At 37.3% G+C, this 13,128-nt stretch overlaps 1 long non-coding RNA gene across 1 annotated transcript in view; it reads left to right on the top strand.

Annotated features, from left to right (window-relative positions):
• The window catches only part of LOC147573337 (uncharacterized), a 202,410-nt gene that overhangs the window by 3,333 nt on the left and 185,949 nt on the right, over positions 1-13,128 (top strand). The window contains exon 2 of the long non-coding RNA XR_015244637.1: positions 11,327-11,428. This is a non-coding gene — a long non-coding RNA (uncharacterized LOC147573337). The remainder of the gene's footprint in view (positions 1-11,326; positions 11,429-13,128) is intronic.

The raw sequence follows: 13,128 nt of genomic DNA, 5'->3' as shown, positions 1-13,128 counted from the left end.
ATACAGAGGATAAGTCTCACACTCAGTATGTGTTAACCTGTTTTAGTTACAAACCCAAGGAAATGTCATTTTGGGGAAGAGATTTCTATAGGTCTTCACACAATTCTGAATCCTTTCATCATGGAATTTGTTTGAAGTGTGAAAACTTCTCATTTCTTCCGATTACTGGATCCATCAAGAAAAGGTCCCTTGAGTGTCTTTGCTCTTGTATGTAGCAGATATTATCTAAGGCTGTACAGCCCAATGTAGTAAGCCTACTTATATAGCTACTGAGCACTTGAAATGTGGCTGCTGTGACCGAGGAACTGAATATTTATTTTTAGTTAAATTTGAAAACTAACAGTGTAAAATATTTTCTCATTATACACATTTTATTGTTTTGGAAGGACTGCATTTCACTTTAACCTTGGAAAATTTAGTGTCCCAAGTTTAGGTGAGCTATACATGTAAAATACATGTTGTATTTCAAAGACTTGGAACAACAAGACAAAATGCAAAATATCTTAATGTTGTTTTTCAGATTGATGACATGTTGAAATAATAGTTTGGATGTATTTGGTTTAAATAAAATCTAGCATTAAACTTAATTTCATTTGTTTCTTTTTTAATGAGGCTGTGATAAAATGTAAAATTACGTGGCTCACATTTTTCCCTTCTGTTTCTCTATTTTTGTTTTTTTGTTTGTTTTGCATGTACCAAAATTGATAATGGCTTATTAAATAAAATGGGAATTTAGCAGAATGATACTGGGTAGTCCCTAGAAGTAATAACAGCCTGAGAACAAGGCCAAGTTAAAAGGTCAGAAACCAGGGCAGCCCAAGGATCTCAGAAGCAGGAATTAACTTAGTGCCCCCGCAAGAATGACAGACACCAACAGATTTCTCTGCTGTCAGGGCATTCAAGATGTCAAAGTCTAGGAGAGCGTCAAGGCCTGGTTTATAGTCCTTGCAGGACTGTACAGAATGGAGGAGGGTAATAATTCTTTAAAGAAAATTTGGGTGCTGTAACCCGAAGAGATAATGTTTGTAACAGCCAAAACAGCAGTGTTAAGGACAAATAACTGTTTGAGGCAGGAAGGAAGAGGGTTCTATTGATGTAGCCCTGAAGGACAAAGAATTCAGTTGGGAAACTCACATCCAGCATCAAATCTACCCTTCCTCATGTGCTCCTTCTTACTGCTCACCTGTTTAATAATCAAGTGTTTATTGGCCGCCTTTTATATGCAAATTGTGACTAGGTCAATGGGCCAAAAAAATCTCATTAGTATAATACATCCTTTCTGTTCTTACGTTTAGTTGCTTGCCAAGTCCTCTATCAATTACTTATTTGTGGTTATCTTGGTTAAATTAGAATTTACTGCTTAAAGTTACCTTATAAGACATCCAGGTAAGTAGTTCCTAAACATTGGTCAGATGTGGTTATAGAATGATCAGGAAAAATTAAAACATTTCAAAACCAAAAATCATTCCTTATTCCTGGATGGTTCTAATGATCAGGCAGGTTTTGGAAACTGCTGAGTTAGACGAATCTCCTAACTGTGTATACCAAATTGCATCAACTCAGAATTCAGGTTTGTGAACTTTGCATTTAGCTTTCTTTTTATCGTGCCCTAGTCATCCTTTCTTTTCCATTGTTACGAACCTATCCCTGGACTTACTGGCTAAATCTTACTATATAATTGTGTGATAGCCATAGACTCATATTTTTTCTACCTCCTGTCTTTTTCACTCTTTAACAAATATTTTTGAGCATCTGCTTTGCTCCTGGTCCTTTGGTTGGTTCTAGGGAAACCACTCCTCCCCTGAGGACATGCCACAGACAAGATACAGGTCCTTAATACTGAGAAAGATGGGTTATGGCAGGGAAACGAATCTGGATTTGAGAACCTTGGAGAGCCTTTCTTGTGGAAGTGACATCTAAGCTGAGACCTCAGAGCGGGTTAAGAATATGCCAGACACACAAGGAAAAGGGCCAGGAGTGAAGGAGTGTTTCAGTCAGGTGGAAAGGGGTTTGAATGATGCTTATTGTGTAAGTGACAAGTCTGGAGAGGCAAGGGCCAGATGTCTAAAGATCATATGTTAATTTGGTAGAATTTTGAAAGATGCTGTGAAGCTAGTGTCTTAAGCAGGAGAATGACACTTCAAAATTGTACAATAGAGTTATGTCATTCTTGAGATCACTCTTGCTGAAAGTGGAGTAGGGAAATGGAAGTAAAAACAAAACAAGGCAGGGAGAAAGCCTGATCCTTAAGTCATCTCAAATAATCTCAAGATTATTACTAATTTCTTCTAGATTAATTTCTTACTTTAAGTAGTTAATTCTATTATTTTAGTAAAGGCTGGTGGTCAAGGCTTCCTCTGTCTTCTAGCCTTGTCTAGCCTTGTCTTCTAGCCTTCTAGCCTTGTCTCCTAGCTTTTTAGCCTTGTCTCGTATACCTCACTTTAGTGTCTTCTAGCCAAACAGATCTAGACAGTGTGTCTATACACATTCCACATTTACCCACCGTGTAAATATTCATACTGCCTTTTATTTCTGGAATGATGCCTGGAATGCCTTTCAACTTTTCAAATCTTGCCTATCTCTGAACCCAGTTCAGATTTTGCCCTCCTCTTACATCAACTGAAAATGATGATTTCCTTTTTCTTTCCAAATGCTGATAGGGCTGTTTTATAGTTTCAGTTATTGTTACCTAACATGATTGCAGGTGCTGGGGGACAGTTCTGAGTTTTATAGTTACCTGAATCTTTCACAGCTTCAAGCAGTTATATACTTAATAAATACTTATTGAATGAATAAGTGAAAAACTGCTCTTTAAAATAGGCGAGACAGCATTTTTAAAAAATATTCACATTCTTTAATGTGTAAGCCCCAGAATACCTAACCAATTATATCTAGCTGAATTGACATTCAAAAAATTTTTTTTTCATTTTGCAAAACAAAAAAATAATTGAAAGGCCAAGGATGTGGTAATGAAACCAGCTTATTTTCCTGTACTAATTCTATTCAAAATATTCTATTCAGTTAAAAGATACGATATCTTTGGACTTTCTGTGGAAGTTTCCAAAGGAGCCAGTTGCCATGGGGATTATGAAGAGGAAAAAATTAAAAAAATATGACCAATTTATACAAATGAAACCAGCATGTCCAAACTTGGAAGACTTTTGTAAAGGACAGAAGAAGTTCTCAGAAAGAAAAAGAATGTGGAAATAAAATGTTAGGGGAACATGCTATGATTGTGGAAGTCAAGCCACAGCTAAGATGGACATTTATTTTTCCCCAAGGGGAAATTGTGCATTGACTAATAATAAGGAGGAACAAAGGAAAGGTCTTAAAGCAGAGGGCTGGAGAGACTACATAGTCTTTTTTACCCATGGCAGGTTCTTCTTCCTCATAAAAAAGAGAGCTCTGGTTACAGAAGTCCAAGTCTGTAGTTGAAAAGGAGGCTGTTGGGAATTTGAACCAAACCAAATCATTGGCTCTCACTGTTTTATATCCCCTACCACTCTTAAGAATATGAGTCCTTTTTTATTTTACAATAATAAAAAGCCCATTATTTTTCTTACAAGGATAGTTAATGTTTGTAGCCTTTCTGTTATTATTTGTAAATTTTGCAGACATTATAATGCGTTTTGCCTTTTGGAGGAATATTTCCTGTCACAACTTTCAAATTAGAAAACAAGTACCTACTCTCTTAGATTATTACCTGTTTGCTCTGAGTATCCCTGAAAAATCGATGGCAGGCACATTCAGCACTATACCCTCACCTAGATGGCATTGGTTGATGGAGAGTGAATCCTTAATTCTGATGCTGCTTGTGAGTCTTTCTCTGGTGTTCTTGTCACAGTTGGAAATTCCTGGCCTAGAGGACATGAACAAGGCAGGGCAGGGGGTTTTGTTTCAAAAGTGAACAATTAAAAGAAAGAAATGAAGTTCTGTTTTTTAATCCCTTTAAAGTATAAAAGACGAGAACTATCAATGATGTTTGTGATAAAAAGGAAAAGAATTAGATTCCTTTGATTAAAAAAACTCCATTAGTTTTCCAAACTACAATGTATTAAAAAAGTAATATATTTCACTGTAGCCAATACAGAAATACAGAAATGTATTAAGAAAAAGTCACAGGGCACCTTGGTGACTCAGTCGATTAAGTGTCCGACTTCAGCTCAGGTCACGTTCTCATGGTTCATGGGTTCAAGCCCCACATTGGGCTCTGTGCTGACAGCTCACAGCCTGGAGTCTGTTTCAGATTCTGTATTTCCCTTGCTCTCTGCCCCTCCCCTGCTCATATTCTGTCTTTCTGTCTCTCAAAAATAAATAAAAATGTTGAAAAAAGAAAAAAAAAAGCCTTAGCTACTTTACTCCCCCAACTCCCATTGCTCAGAGGCAACTTCGGTTACATCCTTTGGCTTTAAAAGTTGGCAATAGGGGCGCCTGGGTGGCGCAGTCGGTTAGGCGTCCCGACTTCAGCCAGGTCACGATCTCGCGGTCCGTGAGTTACAGCCCCGCGTCGGGCTCTGGGCTGATGGCTCAGAGCCTGGAGCCTGTTTCCGATTCTGTGTCTCCCTCTCTCTCTGCCCCTCCCCCGTTCATGCTCTGTCTCTCTCTGTCCCAAAAATAAATAAACGTTGAAAAAAAAAATTTTTTTTTAAAAAAAAGTTGGCAATAAAAACAAAACAACAAAAAACCTTTAAAAAAACTTTGTATCTTTTGAATTGTTTTAAGAAAGAGATGTGGGTTTGATAGTAAGAAGGCATTGCAAGGTGTTATAATCTCTTCTCTTTGTCAGATATACTTGCAGCTGTTTCTTTGTTTCATTGTTTTTCTCAGTTTCTGGAGAAGATTTGGCCATGACCTACCTCCACCATTGGGTGGCAGCCTGAATTGGAACCCCTTAAGAAGTGAGTTCATCCTTGTCATTGGGTGATGTGCGTTTCACCTTACAAATGATAACTTTGCACAGATGTTTTTAAATGAAGTGTTGAATAAAAATTTCCTCTTGTTTTGAACAAGAATGTGTGAGACAGAGAGCGAGAGAACACAGCAAAGGATATTCCTAGTGACCAGATGTCTGGAAGAAAATCCTCTTTTCCATTAAGCCATTTTGCTCTTGCACATCTATTTGCAACAGCTCAAGAGCCACCAAACCCCTCTTAACTCTGTGAGGATCAAATGAGATAACATATGTGAAAACACCTTACCAAATGTACAAAACTGTGCAGATGTGAAAGATGGTTATTCTTACAGCACAAATGCAGGCTGCTTTTATAGCCACTTTTATTGGCATGGTTGCTTTTTAAATGGAGTATTCTGTATGAATTAGCAAACACAAACTAAAATCTATATAAAATAAATTGCATGTCTCTATTTAAGTTCGTTTAAACCCAAATGTAAGATCTCATACTTCTGGGCTGGCAGGAATGAACTAAATTTATTAGTGCTGTCCTGTTCCAAATGTGCAAATGTTCAGGGTCTTAAATGCTGCTGCGAAGCATAGTTAAAAATCTCTCTGGTTACTGATCATTAGGTCTCACTGGACACTATGGAGATGGCCATTGTTCAGCCAGCTTGGTGCTTTTATGAATGTATGTATATATGTATTTAGAAAGAATGAATCTGAAGCAGGATCCACGTTGTCAGCTCAGAGCCCAATGTGGGACTCAATTCCATGAACAGTGATATCATGACCTGAGCTGAAATCAAGACTCAAATGCTCAACTGACTCAGCCACCCAGGCACCCCCAGCTTGGTCCTTTTAGATTCTTCACTGTTTCTAGTCCATGCTTGGTGCTCAAAAATCTTTGAAAGGACTGGGGGCCAAGTGTCAACCTCTCTGGGTGCACCACATAGACTTCCTTGCCTTTCTAGGTTCTGGGTCTCACTGGGTCTTTGGAACCGTGACCTCTTTCCAGTATTGAGAAAACATTTCCTCTTTCCTTTTTCTGCCCTAGAAGTTACTTTGGCTATCCCATCTGCCTCCAGGCCACATAGATATACCTCTTTAGTCAGTGTCAGCTTTGACAAAAGTCTGGAAGAGCTGTAGAATCCATGCAACTTCTGCTCTGTGCCCTGTTAGATATTAAGGGCTTGGTTGCCTTCTTGGAAATATTGTAGTGTGCCTAGAGTAAACACAAACTAAAAACTCAAAGAATTATTATGTTCCTCCAGCAAAATAAAGACTTTCTCTTGGCTTCAGCAGTGCTTGTATGTATCCTTGTGTCTGGGTGAACAGAGCATACATTATCTTCTTGATTTCTTGATTCTACATAGAGTCTTAGAGGACTGTTTTCCTGTTTTCATTCAGTTGCAATAATTCCAATATAACAGAAAAAGGAGAACACTTCCTCATTAACTCTAAAAAGCAATAATTATAATATTTTATAATTTATACTTGTTGATAAATATCTCCCATAACATTAGTGAACATTGCTTCTCTGGGCTGGTTATTGTATTTGGATTTTTATAGTAACATTCAAACTACAAGGAAGCTGAGTTACTTTCTGTTTGTGCTGCTTAGGGGATAGGTATTAGGAATGATTAGTTTTGCTGATTAAATTATCTAATCAGAAATTAATTGCTGTGAGTTGAATATATAGTTTGGCACTTAATAAATTTTAAGGATAGAAAATGTTTTAAAGTTTTTTATTATGGAAAACTTCAAAAATATTCAAAGGTACAGAGACTAGACTAACATTCATGTACTCGCCAATCAGCTTTATTGTCAACTCATGGCCAATCTCGTTTTACTTATGTCCCCCTAATTTCCGTGTTTCCACCCCTCTTCCAATTATTTTGAAGTGAATTCTAGGCATCCTATAATTTATCTGTAAAAATTTCAGTAGGTATCTCTAAGTGGTAAGGATTTCAAAAAGAAAAAACCACACAGCATAATCACAATACTGTCATCACTCTTAAAAGTTAATGATGAAAGAACACTTTATTCTTCTTTTATTTGTATTATTTTTTAAAAATTTAATATTAAATTTTATGTCAACAGTAAGTCTAAACATATTAACATATCCTGACAGATATCCAGGATATGTTGGGAAGTGAAAGAGCAAGTAATAGAATAATTTTTATAACATGGTTCAATTTCTATTTTAAAAATTATATCTATTTTTGTTTAAGCAAAAATTAGAAACATACTTCAAGCCAAGAACTGTTGTTACCTTTTTTTATTTAAAAAACATTTTTTTTGTGTTTATTTTTGAGAGAGAGAGCAAGCAAGCAGGGGATGGGCAGAGAGAGAGGGAGACCCAGAATCCAAAGCGGGCTCCAGGCTCTGAACTGTCAGTACAGAGCCTGACACGGGAGTCAAACTCACAAACTGTGAGATCATGACCTGAGCTGATGTCGGATGCTTAACCAACTGAGCCACCCAGATGCCCCATTGTTACTTTTTAAAGTAAGAGTAATCAGAGTTGGTATTGGGATGAGAAAAGGGCTCTCACTTTTAACCTATTCTTAAGTGGTTTTTATTGTTAAAAAATGTGTATTAGTTTTGGAAGTAAATTTTGGAAAAAAAACTTATGAAAGGAAAAATTTAAACAAATTAACATGAGAGACAGTTTCAGGTATGTCCTGTCCAGATACTGTCTCTCAAGTTGAATAATCTTACTCCTGGGTTAATAAGAGTAGCAGTTACCAGGCACTTCCACAGATCCTTCCAATCTGATTACTTATTTCTCACTATAACTCTTTGAGGTGAGTATTCCCATTTCACAGATGAAGACGCACAATCTAGAGCAGTTAACTAACCTGCCAGAAGTTTAGAAGAGGCTGACCAGGCTTAGGAACCTAGATCCTGGGGCTCCCCTGCCCATGCTTTCATTACTTCCATGAAACATTCCACTTCCCTTGGTTTTGAAGTTCTCACTTCACAGAATGAATTTTATTATTTCACTTCATTCTGGTTTGACTCTTTTTTTAAAGTTCCATATTAGCTTTAACTGCTCTATTTTACTATAAACTCAATGCTCAGGCAAGGTAGAAGAGTAATACCTCTCATTTTCCGCCATGTCCATAGAATCTGGCCCTGAAGGACTAAAGGGAGAAACAACACAAAAAGAACTTCATGCTTTTCTGGTTTAAGAAACATTTAAATGACAGGCAGATGGTTCTTGTCATTAGTGCCTTTCTGTGCAGTTCTCCAGCTGCCTAACCTTTCTTTCTTGGTGGAAAATGTCATAAAGCTCTTCTTAATTTATCTATTCTATAAACATAAGACAAAGAGATTACAAGTGTATGAGAATAGAAATGCCCAGCACTTTTATTTGTAGTACATTCCAAATCATAAATGTAAACAAGCTGTAATTATCTTTTTAAAAAAGTTGTTATAGATTAGTTCCTGCATACTTAGCAAACTTACTGTGTGCCCAAAAGAAAACTGTCTTTAACCCAAATACATTTGATCCTTACAAAATTTTGCTAAAATTATTCAAGTGATTATTTAAGGTGAGTAGTTTGAGATTTTCTACCCTTTGAACTCCTTTCCTGTAGCCATCCCATCAAGGGTCATAGGAACTCCAGAGTCTAGGTTGAGAAAATGCTCCTCACAAGACAGTCTTCCAGAACTTAGACCACTTGATGTCTCTCTTTACACACAATGAAAAAGTATGGCAAGTAGGAACTACTTCACTGACAGCAGGAAGATACTGTCCAATCCTGCTTGTATTATAAAAATAAGATTACAGGGGCACTCAGGTGGCTCAGTTGGTTAAACGTCTGACTCTTGGTTTCGGCTCAGGTCATGATCTCATGGTTCATGGGATCAAGCCCCACTTCAAGCTCTACACTGACAGCGTGGAGCCTGCTTGGGATTCTCTCTTTCTCTCTCTCTCAAAATAAATAAACATTAAAAAAAAAATAAAATGATTCTAGATTTTGATCACTTAGATTTAAATTTTTGACTGGGTTTGGGATTCTCTCTCTCTCTCTGCCTCTCTCTCTTCCCCTCTCTTGCTCATGTTATCTCTGTCTCTCTCAAAAAACAAAAACAAACCTAAAAATTCTGCCTTCCAGACAAGCTGAATTACAGGTCAGTTTAGTGGATAGTTCACAGGGTTTTGAGAAATAAATTTAATATTGATTCTTCTGCAATGTGTAGCTATACTCTGTGTCTCTGTGTCTGGGTTCCCCAAAGAGGATATTTGAGGAATCTCATAAGTACTAGTAATTATGTTTGGTGAGATGGTTTAAAATAATTCAGTTCTAACTCTTGTAGGAGGCTCTGACAGAGGAGAGACTTTTTGCTCTAAGGGGGAAAGAATTTTCCACTGCATAATGTCCAAAAATATTGTAGCATACTTTGGCAGATTTTTGGTTAATTTAGAAGCCATATGGTAGGAAACTCCACTCTTTAGCCTGCCTTCTAAATTAGGTCTCTCACCAGTGTCTGGGGCAGTTCATGAAGTTTGGTCTGATAAACTGCAACCTTGTTCCTCCAAGGAGTTGTATTTTCCTGTGACTTATATACCATTGTTGGCTTTTTAGTTTTTTCTTCCTCTGGATCATCTTGCAGTTGATGTTAGTAGAAAGTGTCCAGACATGTGTTTTTGGTTATATATGATAAATGTAACTTTAATATAAATTATTTGGCAGAGAAGAATGTCTGTAAGGTCACAACTTTCTTGACACTTTTAAGTGTTAGGGTTGGAAATTTTCTTAAAGATCTCTGCCCAACTCTCTAATTCATTAGGAAACTGGCTCTAACAAGGTCAAGAAATTACTGGCAATTGCAGGACTAGAGAGGTTGTATTGTACTATGGTTAAGTGCCTTGGCTCTGATGTCCCAGGGTCTGGGTTTGAATCCTGCTTCTGCCACTTATGAACTATATGACCTTGTGCAACTTACATCACCTCTCTGTGCCTCCATTTCCACATTTGAGAATGGGATGATCATAATACGTAGTTTTCAGGGCTATTATGAGGATTAAATAAATGAATATGATTTAAACACTTGGCACAGTGCCTGGTACATAGTGAGTAGTGAAAAATGCTATTAGAATTAGAGCTCATGTTTCCTACCTCTCAGTTGATTGCTTTATAGTTGCACCACATTGTTTCTCCTGATATCCCTTAGAGTAAAATATTTTAATAGAGTTATTTCTCATTAGAGTTGATTAAATATTTCAGAACAGAACACATACTTAACGAATACCATCTTAACCATTTTTTTTCCCATTTGAGAGATGGACATGTAATAAATGAAGAATTTGGAATGAAATGAAAAATTAAATGATGTATGTCTGAGTATATTCAGGTAGCCATTATATAATAAATTAGTTTTTAATACAGCTCTGATTCCTAATTTGCATAAACAATTGACCACTTTAGTGGCTCTTTAGATAAATTGAGCCCAACTAACCAATACAAATGTATCACAAATGCATATCTGGAATGTGAAACTTACTGGAAACTCATTGGAACTGAAATTTCCAGTAAGGGGAACCCTTCATTTTTTCAATAAAAGAGGAAATATCTATTCTGGGTTCATGTAGAAGATATGGATTTAGCAATGATTTGTTCTTTGATTATAATCACTTAGTGCCTTTTAAAGAGATTTGCAGCTCTCTGTGAAGACCTACTGTTATAGCAACAGTGGCCAATCTTATATGCATGATACTGTCTACCAGTTACACTGTTAGTGCCAGCTGTATACATTAAGATGTGTGCCATGAGTTCAGCCCTATTGCTAGTCTTGTTAGGTAGTCACTTGAGGCTCTCTACTTCCCTGTCATTCTCACTAGCCTTTTTCTTCCTAGTAGAACCCTATTTTTTCTCAAATATTGGATGGCCATGAGCTTCAGGGGAATTTGGGGTTTCCCTCAGCCTTCAGGGGGAACTGAATCTTGAATAGTCCAAACCAGATATTCCAATTCTAATTATTACCCTTCCAGTGATTGATCTAGACAATTTTGGCCAGTGAGAACTGGAGATAGTCTTTGAGGAGGACAGTGCTTCATGTAAAATTTATGTGTATAAGGAGACACTTCTGTCTCTGATTATTGTCATATTTATATATTGCCTGGAATTGCAGAAACCATCTTCGTACCCTGAGGAGGACCAGCCTCAGGGGACAAGCCGACATGCTTATAATTGACAGAGTGGACAGATGGAAAGGACCTGGGTCCTTCTTGATGTCTATGAATTACCAAGTGAACTCGCCCTGAAGCTGCTCTACCTCTAGACCTCTTATTTTCTAATATAACAAAAGACATTATTTAAGCCAATTTTACTCAGCTTTCTTTTTTCAGCAGAAACATGCTAACTGATACAATGTAAAATCATGTAATTATAATTCTGGTCTCTTTATATTTTTTGATTGTAGTTGCCAAAATGAGCTGACGTCTGGAAATTGCTCAGCATGACCAGGCATAGCATGGGCCTTGTCCCATGGTTTCACTCGCCAATGTCCAGTGTCTTTAGAAGTGTAAGTATTTAAACTTCTATTAACCAACAACATTTCTTTATACCTTGAGTTAATGTTTTAGGTACAATTGTATAAATAGTAAATGATACGATTATTAATCTCACAGGGTTCCATTTTTGTTGCAGTTTCTTTTTCCTCTTTTTAAAATTACTTATTTTGAGAGAGAGAGAGAGTGAGTGAGAGCAAGAGTAAGAGCGCACACATGCACAAAAGAAGGAAAGGGGCAGAGGGAGAGGGAGAGAGAATCCTAAACAGGCACTGCGTTGTCAGCACAGAGTCTGATGTGGGGCTTGATCTCACTCACAAACAGTGATATCATGACTTGAGCTGAAATCAGGAGTCAGACACTTAACTCACTGAGCTGCCCAGGCACCCTTCTTTTTCTGTTTTAAGTTCTTTGGTTATCCTCAGTACACTGAAGTGGCACAGTACACTGGAGCACAGTGCACTGAAGGGGGCCAACATGAATGGAGGATCAGCTCAGTCAGAGCAAGCAATGCTGTCGACCTTTTGTGACCTTCACACAGCCATCTCCTTTGGGCTGACATACTGTTTTCCTAACAAAAATGCTAAATTTAGATGTCTTAAAAATGAACTTCCCTCCTTTTTTTAAAGTCTTGAGCACAGAATCGTGCAATAGCAACTGAAATTTAGAAGACTGAACATATGTGAATTGGGATTCATGTTGTGATAAATGAAACGAAAAATTAATTTGATGTATATTTCAGTTATATTTAATTTTTCTGCTAGGTGATTATTAAACATAGATGTTAATTCATGTAAATCACCAGGGTTACAGTTTATAGGTGCCTTATAAAATGAATGCAGTTGGATAATGATTAAGCCTATAGGGAGGTCTTACCACCATTAGAAAATCATTTTAAATTAATTTCACTCCCGAATAAGTTGCTACCATCCCTGGCCTTACCAGGTACAGTTGCTGACATAATAGTATCTCCCTTTACTGTGAGCGTAATTCTTTGAATGTTGTGGTTTCATCAGATTTGTCATCGGACCTGTTAGGGACCAAACCATGAATGTAGAGGATGGGGGCTCAGTTAAGGGTGACACTAGGCGGTCAGGGATTTCCGTCTAAGCAAAGCAAACTGTGAATGAACTGAACAGATGGCCTGTTCAGAGAGACCCTTAGGAAAGTCCCCAGGTGAGTCCTTAGCCCTTGACATCTTACGTAGTGATCTCTTCATCTCTTGGTAATAAATAAAGTAATAGACTGTGATCACTGTTTTTAATCAAAGAACTAAGACCTATTTTCTTTTCTGGTAGACAGGCTACATCTACATTGAGGAGGAAAATAAGAAATATCTACAGAAAGCTTTAAAAATACTTATGTAATACCTATTAGTTTACAACACCTGCCTGCCAGCACTTTTTAGTTGATACATCTGTAGAGAGAGAATGGCAAGGAATCTGTTCTTTCCTGTTAAATATAAGACAGAACAAAGATGTAACAGGATGTTGCTATGTGTTTCTGATTTCTGCCCATAAACAAGTAAAACCTTTTTTAGGATTCTGTTTGCTGCTTGCTTCCTCCAACTCATTCCTACAGAAACTCACCAGTAGCGGTGAAACTCCTTTCCACTCTCCACTCCCTAATTGAACAGTGCAAGCTTGGGATGATAAAAGAAAAAAAAAAAAATCTCACCTTTAGTCAGAATGCTGGAAGTGGTATGATTAATATT

Source organism: Puma concolor, chromosome E2, assembly GCF_028749965.1.
Source record: "Puma concolor isolate L17-30 chromosome E2, mPumCon1.1.hap2, whole genome shotgun sequence".
Taxonomy (NCBI): Eukaryota; Metazoa; Chordata; class Mammalia; order Carnivora; family Felidae; genus Puma; species Puma concolor.
Note: the sequence above shows the minus strand (reverse complement) of the source record. Positions and strands in the feature narration are given on the sequence as shown.